Genomic DNA, 14,435 nt, shown 5'->3' on the forward strand with positions numbered 1-14,435 from the left:
TTACATGTAGCCAAGAGGGAGGCAGAGAAACATGATTTTTAACTGGAGTTATTTTAGCCCAAAATAAAACCTTGGTTCTTTTACTAGGAAAGGAAAGAAGAAATGTTAGATGATACCTTGCTGTTTCTGCCATGCTGGCATTCAGAGCCCCTTACAGTCTTGCCCTGACTAAATCCTGACCTTGTTATCCAATATTGACCACCTTATGGAAACCATTCGCCTGGTCCCACCTCTACCCTAAACAGAAAAAAAATGTTGATCCCTGCCTGTGCTAGTCTAGTGTCTTTACCACGGAAAGTCCCACACATTGAGTTTTCCGTCCTTGCCAGAGTTCCTGCATTGATAATATGCTGGGAATCAATCAACAGCACTTCGGTTGTGCTTTGTGTTTTTACTAATCCTACCCTTCATCTCCACCCTTTAGATCCCCAAATTCTTGCGTTAGAGTCCTGGACCGGGGCCTGCCTCTCTTTCACTTGGTAATTTATTGCCTGCTCTGGAATCCCTATCACTGTGCGCTGCCTACATTTCAGGACTTCAGATTGTATTTTACATCCTTGATGCCAGGTCTTTGTTTGGAGCACATCCTTCTCTGTCCTCATGGTCCTGATTATGAACTGCTCTACCACCTATGGCTGGAGCTAACTTCATGCTTGACATTTCTCATTGTCTGGACCTTGTTAACATTTTAGCTACCCTCAACCTCAGTCTACCTTTCTTATGACAATTATCTAGACCATGCCAGAGGTTAAACAGCTGGTGATACTAGTTTAAGTGCACAGTAGGTATGTGGTGAATATTTGATTGATTGATTTGATTGACACATTAGTTAAACTGGGCCTAATGAGTACTGTATTTTAGAAAAAGATTATTTGATCTTACTGATGCCCATCTCCTTTACCTATTCAGGTCATGCTCTTTTCTTCTCAGAGAACAATTCGGTATAGGCCCTAGTAGATTTGGGTCCTATCTTTGTCAGTGTCAAGGTAACTTGGATGGGAGTCTTAATCAGTGGTGAAATATTTGAAATATTTGGGAGATTTTTTAGTGCATTGAGACTCCTGTGACCTGGAGGCTAAGGTTGGGATTGTCAGAAGAAAGACAGAAAGGAAAGGTAGATCAGAATTCTGCTGAGCTGCCTGGGGCTTTCACTGCCACCTTTATATTTGCCACCGTTGCCTAAAACCTCCCTCCTCCTCCTACTTCCAACACAGTTTCTGGAGCTCCTACAAATGTGAGTAATGTCTTACACATGTCTTACAAAAATTATGCTTGTCAGGTGATTGTGCTAGGTCATCCCACCCACCCTCCAAGCTCATCTTTTTGCCTTAGTGTCTGACCTACTTTGATCCCTAGGTTTCTAGTATGAAGTTACAAGTACAGTGGCCAATATTCTCACCTCTCCAGTAAAAACAACATCACAGTCTCAGCTTTTCATTCTCTTCTACTATCCTCCGGGAGCTCTTCTTTGAGCTGTGGTTTCTTTGAACCAGTGTTCCTGGTGGTTGAGATACAATATTTAATAAAGAGAATATTCTTACTCTCACGCCGTTTATAATGTAGACAAATACACAGACAAAGAGCAAGCAAACTAAATGAATAAACATGAAAAAGTTCAAGGAATGACAAATACATTGTAGGGAATTAAACTGTTGTGCTAGTAGGTGACTTAGGGTTTAAGTGATCAAGAAAGGCCTCTACAGAATTAAAATATATGCTGAGAGCTAGTTGTGTGCTGACAAAAGTGAGGCTGTTCAGCCTTCCCACTATTGAAATTTTGGACCAGACAATTACTTGTTGTTGGGGGCTATCCTATGCACTAGAGGATGTTTAGCAACATCCTTAGACTCTAGTATGAGAAGCTAGTAGCACCTCCCCAGCTGTGACAAAAATGTCTGGGAAGGCATTGCCAAATATCCCCCTGGGGCAAAATTGCCTCTGATTTGAGAACTACTGGATTAAGAGAAGAGCGTTCCTAGCAAAGGGAACAGCTAATGCCGAAGCATATCATTGGAAATAAGTTTGATATTTTCAAGTAGCAGAAAGGAAAGTAGTATATCTATAACATGGCAGCCAGGGGAGAGTGGTACCCAATGCAAAAGAAACATAGGTAAGACCCATGTAACGAGGGGATTGTAAACTAGAGTAAGCGTTTGAATTTTATCCTAAACCTACTGGGAAATCATTGAAAATTTCAAATTATGGTGAGATTTAATCAGGTTTATATTTTCAAAGGTTATTCTTAATGTTATATAGAGAATCGGTTACAGAGAGAGTTGGAGCAGCTGATAGAAGTCATGGTGGCTTGAGCTAAGGAGCGATAGTGAAGACAGGGAAAAAAAGGATAGATTTGAGATTTATCTCAGAGGTACAGTAGACAGAAGTTACTCATAAAATGGATGTAGAGATAAAAGTAAAAATAAGAAATGTTAACTCAGATTTTTGATCTGAGCAACTTAGTACTAGTGATATTATTTACTGAGATGTGGGAGACAAAGGAGGAACAGGTTCAGGAAACGTTATGAATTCTGTTCCGGTCATCTTAAATTTGAGAGCGGTTAGACCCTGCAGTGATGTTGGGAAGGCAGTATGGGAATCCTTGGTTTTTAGTTGATCTTTAACATGACAAGACTGCGGGAGGTCACCTAAGACCCTGTGTAAAAAGAGAAGAGCTCAAAGCCCAGGACTGAGCTCTGAGTACTGTGCCATTTAGGAATTAGATGGAAGAGAAGCCAGCAAAGTAGTTAGGAAGGAATTGCCCATGAAATAGAATGGATGCCAAGAAAGGGTGGTGTTCCAGAGGTAAGAAGGGCTTGTTCGCACACCAAGGGCTTTATGCCACTTTTTTAGTTATGCTAAACTGTTTTTCCTGAGACTCCATTAAAAGTTCAGTCTGTGAAATCAGACTGCTTGAGATTAAATCTTGGCATTACTTCTACTGAATGTTGACCTGACTAGTTGTTTCCTTGTGTTTCCATTTTTCATCTGTAAAATGAGAGTAATAATCACAGCTCCTACATTATAGAATTGTTTTAAATGTAAGTGGAACCATGGATCTAAAATGCTTGTGAACAGATGCTGCCTTGTAGCAAATGTTTCAAAAAGTTAGATTTTGCTATTACTTGGACTCAAAGTTTTAGTACAAATAGTATGTGTCTCAGGGTGAAGAAAATTCTCACTTCATAGTGGGAGAAGATATTGGTATGTTCTGTCTGAAAGAATGCATGCTAATGTCCATGAAAAGCTTAAAAAATGTCTATGTCCTTGATACAACAATCCAATTCTGGGAACTTACCGAAATAGTGTAAAACAATACATGTATGAGGATCCTCATCATGATATCATTCAAAAACAAAATAAACTAATAAACTGAGCCCCATTAGAAAATTGATAAAGTTTAAAAAGCATGTACATTTATACAATATGCTGCAACTAAAATGAATGCTATAGATGTACATTTAGGAAAAGAAGTTTGTTTTACCTAAAAATGTTGCTACTTTCTGCAAGTTTATACAGCAAAATGTTTGTAACAATTATAAACAATTTTTTATAGTACGTAGTGAGGTTAGTGGTGAACTAAAAAATTTTTCCGTTTTGACTTTCATGGGTTATGTGGACACTTTTTTTTCAGTGTATAAGATTTTCTCTTACATTAAGAAAAGAAAAGCAATTGAAGCACTTAATGAAATAGAAAGAAAGGGAAACAGACAGGCTGCCCCTAAGCATCTCCCTCTGCAGTCAGAGGTTAGTGACTCTTCATCATGACACCAAGGAGCTGCTCTTCTTCTTTTTCCTCACATTTTTTTTTTCACAAGATGAAGTACTACCCAAGACTAGATTTATTTGAGACCCAGCTGAACAAGGATGAAGCCATGTGCAGCTGGTAGTTCCAAAGAAATGAAACTTCAGACAAGTTAATGAGAAAAGAAAGAAACAGGCCATTGAAGATGTCTGCTTGTTACTGAGCTATAAATTTTCTCCAATTACTTCTCTTCAGCCAGCTGTGCTATGTGACCTGATGCTTTGCCCAGGAGACCATCTATGTTCAACAGATTGTGTTAGAGCAATAATTCACCCATCCAGAAACATGAATATGTTTCCAAAGAGAAGCAAAGTGAAAGTTCAGGAACAATAAGAATTCTATACTATGCTGATCTCTTTTTCACATACAAACACATTTTATATGCATGTCCCATTAACTAAAGTTATTTATTATGAAGACATACTGCTCATTTTGAGAGAAATCAGATAAATTATTATATAGCTATGTTTATCCTATTTTTCCATTTTATTATACCCCAGTATAATTAATATGCTGTCTAATAGTATGTATTGAATACAGTGCAAATTGTCCTAACATGACAACTTATAACTCTTTCAATTGAAATAAACACATTCATTTCTATGTGTGTTATGATCTACTTACTGCTCAAAGTCATATCCAAAGCTCTCAGAATAAGAATGTCCCTTAGAAATCATTTTGTCTAGTTTTGGTACTGTAGAGGAGGAGGAGTTTTTTTCCAGAAACTTATGAGTACCAAAAAGCAGGGCAGAAACTGTAAAGGATATGACCCTTAAAGAAGAAAAACCTCACTGGAAAAGGTACACTTTAACTTGGCTTTTTCTCTGTGGGAACTGTCTAGCCTGAAAGGCAAAGAACACAGCTAGAAATAAGCTGAAAGCTGTTGTGATATTGACATAAGGTGCTGGAGAACAGAATTGAGGGCTGCCTGAGGAGTTGAAAATTGAGTGGGAAATCCTGACAAGGAGGAAGACAGAAGAAAGAGCCCCCAGATCTTTATATAAACAGTCCTCAAATATCGGCTCCCCTCTGATATGTGTGTAAGGGGAGGATTCTAAGGAACCCAGCTGAAATCCTGAAAGTGATTTCAATTGCTGCCCTTCATAAAGGAGACAGAATTTGAAATTTGAGTCTGGTCATATTGAAGCAGTTTGGTAAACTAAGGCTCTTTGTGGAAACCCCATTAATTTCATGTTGTAGGAATAGACTATCCCAAAATTTAAACCTAAAGGATTCACACTAGATCTATGCATAAACCATGAGACACACTAAAACATGGGTGAAACCTCAAAAAGTCTGATGTGATCATCCAATAATTTAACTGCCTGTTAGAATAAAAATCAACATTATCCAGAAGATGGTAACAGAATCCACAGTCTCTGCAAAATATTATCTACAATGTCTAGTACAGATTAAAAATTAGCAGGCATGCAAGGAAACAGAAAATTATGTCTTATAGTTAAGAGAAAAATAAGTCAAATCAATCCTAAGATAACATATATGTTGAAACTAGCAGACAAAAATTTTAAAACAGTTATAACTGTGTTCAAACTGGCAGTTATCAGTTTGTTGTCTCTTAGCTCCAAGTCTACCTTTCTTTTCAGTGCTTTATCATCTATAGCTAGAGTGAATCAACTTTTGCCTTTTGTCACTTAGGGAAATATTAAGATTTTAAAATTTTTATTTGGATACAAGGTCTTGCTCTGTCACCCATGCTGGAATGCAATGGGATGATCCTAGCCTGTTGCAATCTCAAACTCTTGGGCTCAAGGAATCCTCCTGCCTCAGCCTCTCAAGTGGTCAGGACTACAGGCATGTGCCACTATGCCTGGCTACTTAAAAAATTTTTTTTTGTAGTGATGGGGTCTCACTGCGTTGCCCAGGCTTGGCATGAACCCTTAAGACTTGGTAATAGAAGGTGCTGAAGGAACACTGTAGGAGGAAGGGGCTTCTTTCTCTTCCTTATTTGGATATGCTTTTTATTTTTAATTTTTTGAAAATTCTGGTTTCTGAGTGTGAGGTAGCCTGTAGAATGTGACACCCAGAAGGTGGCTTTCCAGTGAATTTCAGCAACGCCTCATCAGGCAGCTTCTCAGTACTATATTACTGGGCTGGGCACTTTAGCAGGTGATTTTGTTTGCCATCTCTATATAAAGCACATCACTAACTTTCCTGCCATCCAGGGAGCCACAGCCACACCCCCTCGAGTCACATCTGAATCTCAGCCCTGGGAATAGAGATAACTTATTCTATGTTTATTTATTCCTTAGTTACTCTGCTTCAGTCCTAGAAACAGTGGCTATTCTCCACATCTGCAATTTAAATATGCCTTGGAATTGTCTTTATTTCTTAGTAGTTACTGATTCTTTTAATTACATTTTCCTATTCAAATTTTTGGTGAATTTTCTACTTTCTGGCTGAACCCTAGACTACAGCAATAATGTTCCAAATGAATAGAAAAATCTGGGGCAGAGCAAGACGGCAGAATAAAACCTACACCATTCGTCCCATCCCCCACTTCCCCACCACTAGAATGCTGGTTTAACAACTCTTTGTACAACGAAAAGCACAGCTATTAGAACCAAAAATCAAGGCAACAATTACAGTTCCCAGTTTTAGCCTTGAATTTCTAACACACACCCCCCCCAAGCCCCTAAGCAGTGACTATGTGGCATAGAAAGTCTGTGAACTTGGGAGAGGGAGAGTATGGTGACTCAGTGCTGCTCTGTGTGAGTGGAGAGCAAAGCCGTGCTGGGCTCAGCCAGCACTGGTGCAGGGGAGCCCTAGAATAGACCGAGTCAGAAGGGAATCACCCGTCCAAGAGGTTGGAACTTCAGTTTCTTGGCAAGCCTCACCACTGCAGGCCAAAGTGCTGTCGGGTCCTAGTAAACTTGAAAGGCAGTTTAGGATGCTAAGATTGCAATTCCTAGGCAACTCCTAGTGCTGGGATGGGCTCAGAGGGTGGCATTTTACTTAGGGAGACATCAGGCAGGATCACTGCAGGAGTGGCTTTGCTACGCTTCCTACAACCAAGGCTATACAGCTCACAGCAACAAAAGTAACTCCTTCCTTCTGCCTGAGAGAAGAGCAAAGAGGACGTTGTCTTGCATCTTGGATTCTAGGATAGAATAGACCACTGGGCAGAGTCATGAGGCCCCCCCCATTTCAGGCCCTCGCTGCTGGATGACATTTCTAGAAACACCCTGGGCCTAAAGAGAACACACTGCCTTGAAGGGAATGACTCAGACCTGGCAGAAGGACTCATCACTTTCTTACTAAAGAGCCCTTGGGCCTTAAATAGCCAGCAGTGATATCCAGGGAATACCCCATGGGTTCTGGGCTCTGAGACATGCTGACTACAGGTGTGACTTAGCACATTCCCAGCTGTGGTGGCTGTGGTGAAAGAATACTTCTGTTTGAGAAAAGCAGAGGGAAAAGTAAAAGGGATTTTGTTTTGCATCTTAGGTGCCAGCTTGTCCACAGTAGGGCAGAGCAACAAGCAGGGATTTGGGGTCCTGAGTCCAGGCCTACGCTCTTGGACAGCATTTCTGGACTTGCCCTGGGTGAGAGGGGAGTGCACTTCCCTGAATGGTGTGTCCTGGGCCTGGCAGCATTCACTACAAGCTGATAGAAGAGCCCTTGGGCTTTAAGTGAACATCAGTGGTGGACTGGCAGAATTCTCCCATGGGCTGATGGTGGTAGTGGCCACAGAAAGAGGCTCCTCTGCCTGTGAAAAGGGAAGAAAAGAGTAGGAAAAGCAGTTCTGTAGTTTGAGTGCCAGCTTAGCCACAGTAGAATAAAACATCAGGCAAATTTCTAAGGGTTGTGACTCAAACTCTGGATCCCAGATAGCATCTGTGAAACTGCCCAGGGCCTGGAGGAACTCCCCACCCTAAAGGGAAGGACACAAGCCTGGCTGGCTTTGCCATCTGCTGATCATAGAGTACTTGGGCCTTGAGTGAGCATAGGAGGTAGATAGATAGTGGTTAAAGCAGGCTTTCGGCAAGACCCAGTGCTGTGCTGGCTTTAGGCCTGACCCAGCACAGTCCCAGTGCTGGTAGCCTCGGGGTTACTTACATCACAATGCCTCCAGTTCCAGGTAGCTCAGCATAGAGAAAAGGCTCTGTTGTTTGGGAGAAAGAAAGGGAAAAGAACAAGAGTTTCTGCATGGTAATCCAGAGAATGATTGCCTGTCTTATCCAAAACTACTAAGAAGGTACTTCTATGAGTCTGCAAAAACCACAGTGATATTGGGCATGGGGCCTAAGTTCTTTCAAATACCTGGAAAGTCTTCCCAAGAAGGATGGGCACAAACAACCCCAGACTGAAGACTACAGTAAATACCTAACTCTTCAGTGTTCGGATACTGATTGAACATCTACAAGCATTAATATCATCCCGAAAAACAAGACCTCACCAAACTAAATAAGGAACTAGGAACCAATTCTGGAGAAACAGAGTCATGTGACCTTTTAGACAGAAAATTCAAAATAGCTCTTTTGAGGAAACTTAAAAAAAATTAAGAAAACACTGAGAAAGAATTCAGAATTCTATCTAAATTTAACAAAAAGATTGAAATAATTAAAAAGAAGCTGAAATTCTAGAGTAGAAAAATGCAACTGATGTAGTCAAGAATATATCAGAATCTCTTAATAGCAGAATTGATCAATCAGGAGAAAGAATTCATGGAGTTGAAAAATTCAATTGACACACTGAAGAATGTCTTCAACAGCAGAAACAATCAAGCAGAAGAAAGAATTACTGAGCATGAAGTCAGCCTATTTGAAAATACACCATCAGAGGAGAGAAAAGAAAAAAGAAAAAAAATAATGAAGCGTGCCTATAAGATATAGAAAATAGCCTCAAAAGGGCCAATCTAAGAGTTATTTGCCTTAAAAAAGATAAAGGGATAAAGGTAGAAAGTTTATTCAAAGGGATAATAACAGATAACTTGCCTAACCTAGAGGCAGATAACATTTTAGCACTGGAATGTTATAGAACACTATGAAGATTTAACCCAAAAAAGGCTACCTCAAAGCGTCTAATAATCAGACTCCCAAAGGCCAGGGATAAAGAAAGGATCCCAAAAGCAGTGAGGGAAAAGAACCAGATAACATACAATGGAGCTCCAGTACATCCAGCAGCAGACTTTTCAGTGAAAACTTTATAGGCTGGGAGAGAGTGACATGACATATTTAAAGTACCAAAGGTGAAAAAAATAAAACTTTTACCCTAGAATACTCTTTAGGGTAGAGGTGGGTCCAGGTGAATGGTTTCCATAAGGTGGTCAATATTGGATAACAAGGTCAGGATTTAGTCAGGGCAAGACTGTAAGGGGCTCTGAATGCCAGCATGGCAGAAACAGCAAGGTATCATCTAACATTTCTTCTTTCCTTTCCTAGTAAAAGAACCAAGGTTTTATTTTGGGCTAAAATAACTCCAGTTAAAAATCATGTTTCTCTGCCTCCCTCTTGGCTACATGTAACTAAGTTGTATTTAACCTTCAGCTCTATGTAACTAAGAATTGGCCAAAGTGATGGAGTGTTCTGTGGGGTACACAGGAAAACTAAGGGAACTGCTCCAGCCGGAGTGAATTTTTTTAAGTCTACCATTCCTCCTTTCTTTCGATGATTACTATAAGTGCTAACAGTCATATTAGACTATGAGGGAAAATTGAGTGAGACCAGATGCCATAACTAGAAGCCATGAACTAAAAATTGCATATCACAAAGATAGAAGGAGTATAGGTCCCACATGAACAAATGAACCTGCCATGCCAGTCATGGCACACACTCTTCTGAATTTTTTTTAAGCAGGGTCCCGTTCTGTCACCCAGGCTGGAGTGCAGTGGTACAACAATCATGGCTCACTGCAGTCTCAACCTCCCAGGCTCAAGCACTTCTCCTACCTCAGCCTCCTGAGTAGCTGGGATTACAGATGTGCGCCACTGTGCCATGCTATTTTTTTTTAAATAAATTGAAAAATCTAGAGAAAATGGGTAAATTCCTACCTACCGAGATTGAACCATGAAGAAATCCAAAAACCTGAACAGAGTAATAACAAGTAATGAGATTGAAGCCATAATAAAAATTCTCTCAGCACAGAAAAGCCCAGGACTGATGGCTTCACTGCTGAATTTTACCAAAGATTTGAAGAACTAACATCAATCCTCCTCAAACTATTCCAAAAAATAGATAAGGAGAGAATACTTCCAAACTCATTCTAGAAGGCCAGTATTACCACAATATAACAATCAGATGAAGGCACATCAAAAACAAACAAAAAGGAAAATTACAGGCCAATATCTTTGGCAAATATTGATTTGGAAATCCTCAACAAATTACTAGCAAACCAAATTCAAACCAAAGCATTCATCATGACCAAATGGGAATTATCCCAGAAATGCAAGGTTGCTTTAACATATGCAAATCAATCAATGAGATACATCATACTAACAGAATGAAGGATGAAGATCATTCTTTTTGTCATGATAAAATCCCTCCAATTTTGTCATGATAAAAATCCCTTAAAAACTGTATATAGAAGGAACATACCTCAACACAGTGAAAACTATATATGACAGACCCATAGCAAGTGTCATACAGAAAGGGGAAAAACTGAAAGCCTTTCATTTAAGATGTGGAACATGACAAGGATGCCACTTTCACCTCTGTTATTCAACGTAGTAATGGAAGTCCTAGTAGAGCAATTAGACAAGAAATAAAGGGCACCCAAATTGGAAAGGAAGAAGTCAAATTATCCTCGTTTGCAGGTGATATAATCTTATATTTGGAAAAGCCCAAAGAGTCCACAGAAAAACTATTAGAACTAATAAGCAATTTCAGTAGAGTTGCAGGATACAAAATCAACATAGAACAATCAGTAGCATTTCTATATGCCAACAGTGAACAATCTGAAAAAGAAATAAAAATGTGTTCACATTTACAATAGTCACACGTAAATACCTAAGGATTAACCAAAGAAGTGAAAAATCTCTATGATAAAACTATAAAATATTGACAAAATTAATTGAAGACAATTGAAGTGGAAATAAATGAACACAAAAAATGAAAAGATATTTCATAATTATGAATTGGAAAAACCAGTATTGTTAAAATATTCATGTAACTCAAAGCAATTTATGGATTCAATGTAATTGCTATCAGAATACCAATGACTTCTTTACAGAAATGGAAAAAACAATCCTAGAATTTATACAAAATCAGAAAACATACAGCATAGATAGGGCTATCCTAAGTGAAAAGAACAAAACCAGAAGAATCACATACCTGACTTCAAGATATATTATAGAGCTATAGTAACCAAAACAGCATGGTATTGGCATAAAAATACACATAGATGAATGGAACAGAATAGAAAACCCAGAAACAAATCCATACACGTACAGTGAACTAATTTTTTTTTTTTTAAACAAAGGAGCCAAGAGCATACACTGGGGAAAAAACAGTCCCTTCAATAAATGGTCTGGGAAAACTGGATATCCATATGCAAAAGAATAAAACTAGATCCCCATCTCTTGCCATACACAAAAATCAAAGTGAATTAAAGACTTAAATCTAAGACTTCAAACTATGAAATGACTATAGGAAAACACTGGGGAAACTTGTCAGAACATTGGTCTGGGCAAAAATTTTCTTGAGTAATATCCTACAAGCACAGGCAATCAAAGCCAAAATAAACAAATGGGATCACAACAAAAGGCTTCTGTACGACAAAGGATGCAATCAACAAGTCATGGAATGGGAGAAAATATTTCCAAACTATCCATCTGAGAAGGGATTATATAAGGAGAATATACAAGGAATTCAACTCTACAGGAAAAAAAATCGAATCCAATAAAAAATGGGCAGAAGATTTGCATAGACATTTCTTAAAAGAAGACATACAAATGGCAAATAGGTATGTGAAAAAGCACTCAACATTTATCATCAGAGAAATACAAATCAAAACCAGTGAAATATCGTCTCAGCCTAGTTAAAATGGCTTATATCCAAAGGCAGGCAATAACAAGTGCTGGCAAGAATGTGGAGAAAAGAGAACCCTTGTACGCTTTTGGTAACAAATAAAATTATTACTATCATTATGAAGAACAGTTTGGAGTTTCCTCAAAAAAACTAAAAATGGAGCTACCATATGATCCATCAATCCCATTATTGAGTATATACTCACAAGAAGGAGAATGAGTTTATTGAAGAGGTAACTGCAGTCCCATGTTTGTTGCAGCACTGTTAACAATAGCCAAGGTTTGGAAGCCACCTAAGTGTCCATCAACAAATGAACAGATAAATTGTGGTAAACATACACAATGGACTACTATTTAGCCATAAGAAAGAATGAGATCTTGTCATTTGAAATAATATAAATGGAACTGTTAAGTGAAATAAACCAGGCACAGAAAGACCAACATCTCATGTTGTCACTTATTTGTGGATGTAAAAATCAAAACAATTGAATTCATGGAGATAGAGAGTAGAATGATGGTTACCAGAGGCTGGGAAGGGCAGTAGGCAGTGGAGAGCAGATGGGGATGGTTAATGGATACAAAAAATAGAAAGAATGAAAAATATCCAATATTTGACAGCACAGCAGGGTGACTATAGTCAAAATAATTTAATTGTGTATTTTAAAATAGCTAAAAGAGTATAACTGTTTACAACACCAAGGACAAACACTTGAGAGGATAGATGTCTCATATTCTATAATGTGCTTATTTCTCATTGCATGCCTGTATCAAAATATTTCATGTACCATATAAATATATACACATACTATGTACCAATAAAAATAAAAATATATTTTTAAAATAAAAATTTTCATGGGAAATCTCAGTAGAGATTCTGAAGCTAAAAATAAATGGACTAAAATATGGAATACACATAAAAATAATATATAAAATATCAAAAATAAAAGTGTATGGCATGAGCTTACTTAACAGCAGATTGCACATGACAAAAGAATAAGTATAATCGTAAAGGTTGGTTAATATCTCTGTCTCAGAAGAAAGGAAAGAATAGAAAATGAAAAAAATAAATTAACAGGGCTTCAGGGACCTGTGGAAGACTGTGACAAAAATGTAACATACATATTATTGCAGTCTCACAGAGAAAGGAGAAAGAAAAAGAAAATTTAACTGTAATCTCAGCTACTCAGGAGACTGAGGAAGGAGAATTATTTGAACTCGGGAGGCAGAAGTTGCAGTGGGCGGAGATCACGCCACTGCACTTCAGCTTGAGCGAAAGAGCAAGACTGTCTCAGAAAAAAACTAAAATATCATTCTTAGGCACATGGTAGTTAAACTATGAAATCTAATGATAGAAAATCTTCAAAGCAGACAAAAATGATTTGTTGTATAGAGGGTAATAGTAATATTAGTGCTGACTTTTCAGAACTAATGGAGAACCAGAGTATCAGAAATAGCATCTTCACTGAAAGGAAAGAAAAAAAGATCAACTAAGAGTTCTATATCCCTTGAAAGTATGCTTCAAAGTAAAAATAAAGATAAACAATTTTCACATAAGTAAAAACTGAGAAAATTATTCACCAGCAGGTCTCCACTATAAGAAATACTGAAGGGATTTCTTAAGCAGAGAAACAGAAAATCACACCTATAGTTGGGAATGAAGAGCACTGGAAATTTAGAAACTTATTTTTCTTTTAATTTACATAAAACATAAAATCAAATGAAACAAAGTTTATAATGTATGAAGATCTACAAAATGTAAAAACCATAACACAAAGAAGGGAGTAAATTGAGTGATAATATTGTAACATTTTTACATTTTACAAAATGCGGTATAATATTAATGCTAATTAGTTCAATATCATGACAAGTTACAGGTGCATGGTATAATCCCTAAGGCAGCAATTTAAAGTTTTATGGCCAAATAATCAAAAGGAATACAACTATTCAGTTAATACTAAACAAGAGGAGATGAAGAGGAGAAAACAGAGTGACAAATAAAAAACAATATAACACTTTCTGCTACTTTTTTGTTTGTTTGTTTGGGCTCTCAGTGAAAACATGCTCATAGACACACTCCAAAATGTTTTATAGCTATCTGTGTATCTATTATCTCTCTCAAGTTGTCACGTAATATTAACCATGACAATGGGAGTATCTTTCTGTTTATTTATGCCTTCAATTTATTTATTATGTCTTCAATTTCTTTCACCAATGTCTTACAGTTTTTAGTGCACAGATCTTTCACCTCCTTGGTTAAATTTATTTCTAAGAATTTTATTTTTTGATGCTATTGTAAATGAGATATTTTCTTAATTATTTTATCCAAATAGTTCATTATTATTGTGGAGAAACATGACTGATTTTTGTATGTTGATTTTGTATCCCGCAACTTTACTAAATTTATTTATTCACTTAACTGTTTTTTGGTATAGTCTTTTGAGTTTTCAATATATAGATTACATCATCTGCAAATGAACAATTTAACTTCTATTTTTTATGACTTTTACTACCTTTTGTTTACTAATTAGAACTTCTGGTGCTATGTTTTTTAGAAGTTGCGAGTGTGGGCATCTTTGTCCTGTTTTTGTTTGTTTTTTTTTCCCCCATTTATTTATTTTATTGCATTTTAGGTTTTGGGGTACTTGTGAA

This window comes from Cebus imitator, unplaced genomic scaffold (assembly GCF_001604975.1).
Source record: "Cebus imitator isolate Cc_AM_T3 unplaced genomic scaffold, Cebus_imitator-1.0 Scaffold79, whole genome shotgun sequence".
In the NCBI taxonomy this organism is placed as follows: domain Eukaryota; kingdom Metazoa; phylum Chordata; class Mammalia; order Primates; family Cebidae; genus Cebus; species Cebus imitator.